Here is a 9,930-nt window from a genome sequence, read left to right as displayed (position 1 = left end):
GAGGCCGATTACTGTGTGGGCGGGGGCATATGGAAGTCCAAACATACAGTTACGAGTGAGGGGGGAAAGTCATCCATAAAAGTTGTTGCAGACAAGATTTTTAAAACATCAAAAAATCGTCATGCAGATCTTTTTGATTTCTTTGAGATAGCCAATGGGAACCCATTTATTTGGCTAATAAAATATTATATTTGGATAATCTTAAAAATAAAAGAACTTGGTGTGGTAAAAACACAAACTGGACACAGGTTTTCTGTCCACCTGAACGTCAAACATATTTAATTACCGTATATAATAAGGGCACTGACATATAAACTTTAACATTATTTACATTTATATATACATTATAAAAACTAGAACTATAAAATTATAACTATTAAGCCATTAAAATTGAACGTAAAACGTTACAAACCAATTGAAACATTTTTTTTATAGAAACAGGGGGCAAACGGGCAAGATGGTCACCTGATGTTAAGTGACATGGCCCATGGACACTCTCATTGCCAGAGGGCTCGCGAGTGTATTGCCGGCCTTTCAAATTATTGTTAATTTCAATTGACGCTCCTTGGATCGCCGATGCATGAATCCTGTTCTTGACGAGAATTGTCTTTCGAATACAGGATGCATTCCTATCTATTAACAATTAAGAATTAAGAGAACATAATTGTTAAATTATTATCTCTTAATTCTATCGCAACACCACTTTGTGGAACCAGCTGCCAACTGAAGTATTTCCGAACCAATTCGACTTGGGGTCCTTCAAGAAAAGAGCGTACCAATTCTTAAAAGGTCGGCAACGCACTTGCGAGCCCTCTGGCATTGAGAGTGTCCATGGGCGGTGGTATCACTTAACATCAGGTGAGCCTCCTGCCCGTTTGCCCCCTGTTCTATAAAAAAAATGTATAAAAAATCTACTACAGTCATACATTTTGGCAACACAAGAATTCCTGATTACCTGATGTTGGAGTAAGAGAATACTCATTCCACCTTAAAATACTCACTTCCATAATAGTATTCATCGAATGTTTTCACCCAACCGGCGTCCATGTGTGAGTGTGGTATAACATGCACGTTCAGGGCTCCGTCTCTTGTTTGTGGGCATTGCTGACGGTAATCAAATCCATTTATTACAACTTATTGACAATTTTGTATTTGATTTCGATTTTCAGATCATGCAGTTCAAATATTATTTGGCTCCATGGCTATCGTTAGCCGGTAGTGTCAATGACATAGTAATAAAAGGTACGCCCAGGTTTGGCTGTTGCCTCAGGGTAGTTAGTCGTACAATCCAGGTACATGTAATGTTACTTAAAGGCCTATTTGTGAATTTTGCATAACGTTCTGTTTTAGCTTTTTTACAACAATACCGTTCTTCAAAATTCTAAGTATACACAAAACTTCACGAATTCTAGTGGTAAAATACGGTCAATAATCATTTTTTTTTAATAATAACACGATATTTCTTTACAGATGTATCTTATAAATCACAGGTTCAGCAGTGGTAACCTAGAGGCTCCAGTGTGAGACTCACATTCCTGAGGTCGTAGGTTCGAACCTGGCTGTGCAACAATGGACTTTCCTTCTCTGAGCGCATTTAACAGTCGTACGGTGAAGGAAATTATAGTGAGAAAACCGGCTTGCCTTAGACCAAAAAGTCGACGGTGTGTGTCAGGCACAGAGGGCTGATAACCTACTTGCCTATTAGACGAACGATCATAAAAAAGATACAGAAATCTGAGGCCATGACCTAAAAATTTAGCTAACAATAGACATACCTTATATCCACACTCAATTTTATTCTTTAAAGAGACAACAAAACTTAAATTAATTAATATAACGTAAGTTATCATGGTTAAGTCAAAGTGCGAACTAATTCTTGACGCCTTTGAGAAAATTAAAGTAATCTTAAGATGTTTTGAATTAGGCTGCGTTCACATAAAACCGTTACATAAATTATTCAAGACTTTTAATATATAAAAAAAATATAACTTTTCCTTTTATATGTAGAAAACAAATACTTTTCATTTTCAGGCAATCCTCGTAAGAACAAAAAACAAATGGACGGCTCAAGTGCAACATGAGAAAAAAATATAACTAACATTAATTTAAATAATACAAAAAAAAATAAACTAAAAACTAAAATGCAATGCAATACAAATTAATAAGATATCACAATGAATTATACGTCACGATGGAGCAGCATAGGATATTGTTAAGAAACATATGTATGTTCAATAAACATTGTAAAATTTTGCCTAATTAAATAAAAGAATTTGTACAACAACAAAAACCTAAGCCGACACCTACTTCATTGGGAAATTTTTCGACAAATATAAAACACTAATAAATTAGTGTTTGAACCTTAATACTTGAAAGAATAGTTTATTAAATTCAAATATTCTTCCCATTTTAATGTTGGTTAAAATGAATTCAACTAATCCATTTCGGAAAAAAATTGATAAAATTACATTAATAGTATAATGCTTCAGCAGTCAGCTCCTAACTGCGCCCCGCAATCCACCCCGAGACAACGTCAAGGAAGGACGCTGCCCAAATTTTGCTTATGTACAAGAATTTACAAAACAGTATTTGTTATTTTTTTATAGGACAGGGGGAAAAACTACAGGTGGCGCATCTGATGTAAATTTATATGCCGATAGACTTTCATTGAGAAAGAGGCCGGCCAGAGGGCCGTTTTCCGTTTTCTTGAAGGACCCTAAGTCAAATTGGTTCTAAAATACTTTAGTGGACAGCTGGATCCACAAAGTGGGACGTGACAAAAACTATTTTAAAATCGCACTTTAAAAATAAAGTCTACGTTATACTTTAAACAGACCTTTATGTCTCAGAGAACTCTCGTAATACTGAAACCTAATCTTAGAAAACATTCAACAAGTATTGTGTGAATTTTGCTCTGCATTTCAAACAAAGCGACATGAATTTATCCGTTCTTTCTCTACAGAAATCTGAGGCCCCGACCTCAACAGGTTGTGACGCCTCCAATCATTTATTTATATTATCGTAGTAACAATAGCAGTAAATACCTTGTAATTACCTAAATAATAACTAGATAACGCTGTAATCAGAACTAGACTTTTTCACAAAAAATTAAATTCATTTAATATTTCTTTTTTTGACGTTCATAAGTGTACATTGTTACCTACATGAATAAATAAATTTTGTATTTCACAATATAAAATGTACAGGAGACAAATTAAGAAGTAATATTTATGATATTAAAGTTGAAACAAGAAAAACTAGCAAGAAGTAGTATCTGCTAGTAGTTTTCAGAAAAAGGCTATAATGAGACAAAATTAAGTAAATAAATAAAAACAAAACCAACTATAGTTGTTTGTTGTTGTTGGTGGTGGTTGCTAAAGCCTAATTATGTAATGTAATCGATGTCAGTACTAAAACATAATTTGCTTCAGTTCATCACTATCTATAGTTTGATGTAAAAATGTTGGGAAACAGGTTACCGGGCTGAATCTCTTGGCTGGTTTTTCAGTCAATTAACTGTGTCAGTTATTATTTATTTATCTGAGCAACTTCAAGATCAAAGACCCATTATGCTCTGTGCTTGTAGTGACGCTATTCTTTCTCTCCCTATAATATATGTATACATAAATATAATACGCCCTTGATTTGGCAGTAAATGTTAATTTAGAACAATTTCTTTAACTGAGGTTTATAAGTGTTACCTACGAAGTTAATAAAATATATTTTAATTTAATTTTATTATGTCCTAGCAAACAAAATAATATTAAATAGTGTGTTAAGGGACACATTTTAAATTAAATCGTAAAAGTGATTTGACGTTTTAACCTTGTTCCACATAACACTCATTATTTACTGATTGCTGTAGTATTATTATTGAAGTAATAATTTTTCGGACAAACTATTTATGTTAGAAGTAAAACACACCGTAACAATATCAAATTTTAAATGTTTTTATAGTAAAAACTCATTCTGACAACATACGTTCCCGTACTGTTGTATCTCTAGCTTTGAGCGCAGCGACCGAATTAAGAAATTCCGTAACGAAATTAAAAACCTAACACACGATGACCTAATATAGGTGTGGCCAATACGCATTAGAGCGGGACAGAATGCATACTGCATCTCACATCTGGCGTGATCAGTGACGTAGCGCTGGTGCGTTAGAGTATATATAAAAATGCCATGTTGATGGGTGAAAAATATCCTCAATTCGGTTTGAGTTTGATTTAAATCATTACGTGTAATCCTGGTTTTACGCTGGTCAATCCATGTTCCAGGTGGGCCAAGAGAACGCATTTTATTTACATTTCAGCGTAATGGTAATCTATAACCCAATGAATGCAAAGATATATAGATATTTTTGATAATTTTGTTAATCTCTTTTTAAGTATGTGGGCCTTGTAACGAGATACAATTACTTTACCGGGAATCGAAACCAGAACTTCCGGGTTTTAATATCAAGTTATACTGAAACTACAAACGTTTGTCAAGTATCAATGACGATGTCATAGCAAAAAATGCACAAAGATTTGCACGTTTTTGGAATGTTCTGTGGCCGAGACAGACACACAAAAAAGTCCTGTTTAACCTTCTTAATTGAGGTGAAGGTTAATTAGATTTGCATTAATTGTTTTTGTTACGGTTTTGTCTAAATCTAGATAATTGCAGTGCATTTTCTTGTTTGTCAATGTTTATTATTTTTTTCCGTATGTATTATAATACATGCTTTGAATTTCGAGAAAGCGCGCTCAAGCTCACTGATCAAAGCTCTTCAAAGAAAATTAATTTTATCGTATTCGTTACATTTTCTATTTGGTATACTCCGCTCCTATTGATTGAGCATGATTATGAGTATGTTACTGGCTGGTAGAAACTTTATACAGCTAAAGAAAAATCGATTCTGTAATACCATCACAAAAAACAAAACTTTCCTTTTTATAACAGAGTATATATTATCATTACATTGAAATAATCCGTAAATCAATTTTCGCAACAAAACCATGTTTGTAGGTGAATTCTACCAAAGACAATTTTATTTTAATTTCATTTGGTTGTTTGAAGCAACATTAAAAAGACGTTTTATTTTGTGCTATAATTGTCTATATGTTTAAACCATCTCTTGGAACTGATGTATTACCTTCAGTAAGAGTTATGAGGTTGTTGATGATGTTAAAAGGCTGGGAACCAGCTCCTGGTATTGCAGGAATCCAAACTTGCATGCCCCAATCACGAAGATGGAGTTTCTTCAAGACGGACAGAGCTTGTGGCTAAGCCTATCCCTTGATCTTGATGATACCTTGACATAATAGTGACAATGTAATGACGAATTGCCAACTTCATAATTACTTAATAGTTGGGCGTGCCATCTTTTTTTATTGAATCACATTTAATTCCTTGGAGTTTTACCTGAATTTTAATTGTGGTCTTAAGATATTAAAGTAAGTTACAAGGAAATTGTTATGCAATTAACTTTGATAAGTAATTAAAAATATAAAGACCATAGAACTATGGTATATAGTAGCTGAGCTCTTCCCCTGATATATGGATCTTGGGGAATGCTAAGAATGCTAGAGGGCTTCGCACCAAAAGTAATTCTTTCTGTAAAAACCTTAATATAACTATAGTAAGCAAATCATGGCTAAATGATTGCATTCATGAATGTCTTATTTATTTAATTAAAATACAGATACAGAAACTGTCTTTACAATATCTAATCCTGCTCAATCATGACTTTTGCAATTCATGAATATGAGAGTATTCAGCTTTTAAGTTTATTTTATTATTACCATTTCTTGCACTTTTACCATATTTTTTTTTATTATTACGGTTTGCCTGGAAGAGATCGCTTGATAGGAACGTTAAATCCCTTTCAATTTTCATGTATTATGTTATTTGTTTTCAAAACATGTAATAACTAAATATCTACTCCAATGTAGTATTACATAAAAATTATCTATTGTGTGTCGATTATTTCTATGTATATATGTATATATTAAATAAAACAACAGTGACAGTATAGGAACTGACAAAAAGCAGACCTTTTGCTAGTGCACTCAACGAAAAAAAAAACGCATCATTATCATCAGATATTAATCTATGCAGTTCATTAATTTCCATACACTGTGTCATGTGTGACCTTCAAGAAGTTAGTTTTCGCTGAGGGTACGACTAGTAGAGAATCGATGTCGTCTCTCAATGTAATCATCATGATAAGCTGTTAGATAGGTAAGTAGCCATAAACATTTCAAAGCAAAATCAAATTGGTCGGATAATTTTCCATACATAATTTATGATTGATTTAATATTTATAAACATTGATGTTGATGATACAAACATATATAAGAAGTCAATATATCTGACGTAAAACATTTCAAGTCGACATTACGCATATAAGGTGTCTCTGAAAACGGCCACTTTTCCTAAAATATGGAAAATGGGAAAGTTATTTCCATTTTCAAAGACGGTGATACCAATTTTGTTTTGCAATTATCGCCAGCCATGGATTGTATTTACCGCTAAAATGAAATGAGCATTTTGCCTAATAATTCAACGAAATTAAAAAAAATGGATTTCCCCATCTTGTTTCTCAACTGCGACTTACGGTCACTAAGAACGGTTCGGTGATCTTATACTAGAATAATAACTAACTGAGTACACACCTTGTTACGATGTATCCTTAACAAGAAGAAAGAATTTTCAGTCGTATGGATTTAGAGAAATCGTGTGATACATTATTAAAAATACGTACGCTACCATATTGACGTACTTAATTCCATGCAAAAAAAATTATTCTATTTTTCCAAATGTAGAGCCGAAACCCACTGATGAAAAGGTATCCATATACGTTATACATTTTTCTTTACCTAAACTTCGCACTAAATCCTTATCGTCATAAAGCATCTTGAGGGAAGTAGAGAGTCAACCCCAACATAAGTGTCTCTTGGCTACTTGTCTCATACTCATTTATTGATGTAAAAAATTTGAGAAACAAAAAAAATAATTTAATTTAATTTAAATCCTATGCAGTGTTAGAGCTGCTTTTGAGACCCACGATGTAAATATACACTTTACTCATTCACTCACTCACTCAATCAGTCACACATTTACACCCACACACTTACTTATGCACTCAGGTGTGATGATAACGGTTCAAAAAAGAAAAATAAAAAGGAATTTCAAGTAGGTAATTAAGTTTGTTTAAGGAAGAGCTGGCAACCCTGACATAGGTATTTTTTACTTAAAAGGGTTTCCAAATCTTACACTTAGAAAAGAAAATGTACTTAAAATGAATAAAGACTTTTTATTATTTTATTATTATTATATTTAGGTCTTATTAAGCTATGAAGAAATATTTGTATTGGTAATAATGAATACTCGAGATATGGAACCAGTTTTACTGAAGCTAAAACAGGTTTCATGAATGAAATAATATATTTTACTTGTAGTTCAGTAAGTAGAGTTAGACAAATTCGCTCTTTATGAATGGGGTAAGTATTTTAATACAACACAAAATCACGGCCAACCACTAGGTTAATAAACACGCCAATTAAGAACGTGCTGAATGAATAAACATATTTTACATAAAACTTCCGTCATATTCTCTTAAAACTGTAGAAAATTCGAGGTTACTAAATATTGAATTACATACCAGTGCAATAGTACTCAACGTTACTTATTATCGCAGTACTTAAATATATAGTAAAATAAAATCAAAGGTAAATGACACTTCAACAAGAGATTGCTCATCTTTGGTATGAAAGTTTTCTGGATCTAAGTTCAAACATCGATGAAAAAAGAGATTTACTTTTTATGTCAAAGACTTCCATTGATGTCCAAAGCGGATTCATCACAGAAAATTTCATGATTTACTTCTTCTTGTCCGTGTTCGCTATCGGAGGAGCCCGAAGCAATTCTAGTTCAGTAAAAGCAGTTTTCAAATCATTTACAAAAAATCTTGTTCGTGGGCGTATTAAGAAGTGCCGGGCGCACTCTAGAATAGTCCACTTCCCATCTTAGAATGTCGGACGGATGATACTGGAGTAAGTTTCTGTGTCAGGTTTAACCTACAAATTGCTCTATTACATGGATTAATCTCTTCTGCCTCGTTTCATCACCGTACCCTAGGTAAATTAATCGGAGCAAGAATTTTGACTCTTTTGTAAGAAACTGGGGAGAAATCGAATTGATCGTTTTGCCCCCTATTTTATAATACAAAAAAGGCAATGCTATTCCGTCCTGATTAATGATGAATAACTCAAGAAACTGTGTTTCATGTATGTGTGTAACATGTATTTCTTGATAAAAATATATTAAATTTTAAGGTTAGTTATTAGATATATTTTTAGTTTGTAATTGTATATAAATATTTATTAGATATAAAGTAATATGCAGAAATTATAATATAATAAATTTCTTGATATAAAACAAATTATTAACAGAAAACCATTTCTTCAGTTTTATTTCAATTTTATAATTCATGCTATGAGCTCACATCCGCATAATTCGGACGACATTTTTTACGACTGACTTTAATTACCGCTTTTGATCGGGTTTTGTTTATTCAACTTTTATTAATAAATCGATTGTATAGTAAGTGGCGCTATATATTATTCTAGGCATTTTTCTTAAAGGCATTGGCATCTATTTTTTAATAATTTAATAGACAAATACATGATTAGCTTACGTCTTATAATTGACATACACACTTATATTATGAGCCATCTCTAACCTGACCGGACGTTCCGATTTAAACAGGACTGGCCCTTTGTCCCGAATTGAATTGTGGGACGCACGTTCAGAAACCGACCGAAAAATTGAATTTGAATTTGAGAATGTAAAAAGAACGTGCTAAGAGTTTCAATCTTATTTGAAGTCGTGACGAAATTAAAACAAATTTGTTCTTCTGATAAATATAACTAAACATTTTGGGCATCTATATTTTGTGATTCGTAACTTTTAAGCCAACTAACTTTTTTTAATTTTTTTACTACTACTTATTATTTGATCTAAATTAAACCAATATTCCGTTTTGACTCGAAGAATAAATAATAATAATATAAATGGTCAGTTTAGCCATGTCACATCTTAGCTTTCCTAAAATTCTTATGACTTTTTAATATCTGAAATTGAATTAAGAAAAAAATAAATTAAGGTTTTAGGAGAAGTTTCTTGGAAATTTTTTAATGAAACACAGTCAGTATATAAACAAATAATGTAAAAACAAATAATATAAAACAGATAATGTAAAACTGAAATTAATTTAAATAAAAATTAAATACACAAATTATTATTTTAAAAAATAAGAAATTTTCAATCAAATTGCCCTCCTGTGGGGCATGGGCCCCACGTCATACACTAGTTTAGACACTGTTTCCCCGACGCTTGGCTTCACCGTACTAGCAAGTGTTATTTACGCACATACAATTAATCGTCCCACAGCCGAGATTTGATCGCACGATATGTATTAGATAGATAGTACTTTAATTTGGTATGCTTATGTACAAATAAACGCCATTATGTACTTGACTGCAAGCCGAGTGCATTCACCAGTATTCAATAATAAAACCTTGCTCAACATTTCTCGTAAGACCATTGAGATTCTTACATTTTTACTATAATTCGAAATAAATTGAATGAAATACAAAAAAAAACATAAAATTAAATGATAATTTCACGGTTTTTTGTCAATATTTATTATCATTTTTATGCAGTTCCGTACAAATCGATGAATTTAAATGATTGCATTTTACGTATACTTTTTATAGGCTTATATCAATTAAATAAATATACAATACATATAAAAGGAGAAACAGTTGTTCTGAAATAATACTCGTAAACAATTGAATTATAACGATCATTGATTCCCCAACTTGCTGTAATAACTTTAATTCTCTTCTTCTCTTATAAAGGCCGATGCATTATGTATAAAAA

The sequence above is a fragment of the Pieris rapae genome, chromosome 15 (genome assembly GCF_905147795.1).
Source record: "Pieris rapae chromosome 15, ilPieRapa1.1, whole genome shotgun sequence".
NCBI classification, from domain to species: Eukaryota; Metazoa; Arthropoda; class Insecta; order Lepidoptera; family Pieridae; genus Pieris; species Pieris rapae.
This window is presented reverse-complemented; position numbering follows the sequence as displayed.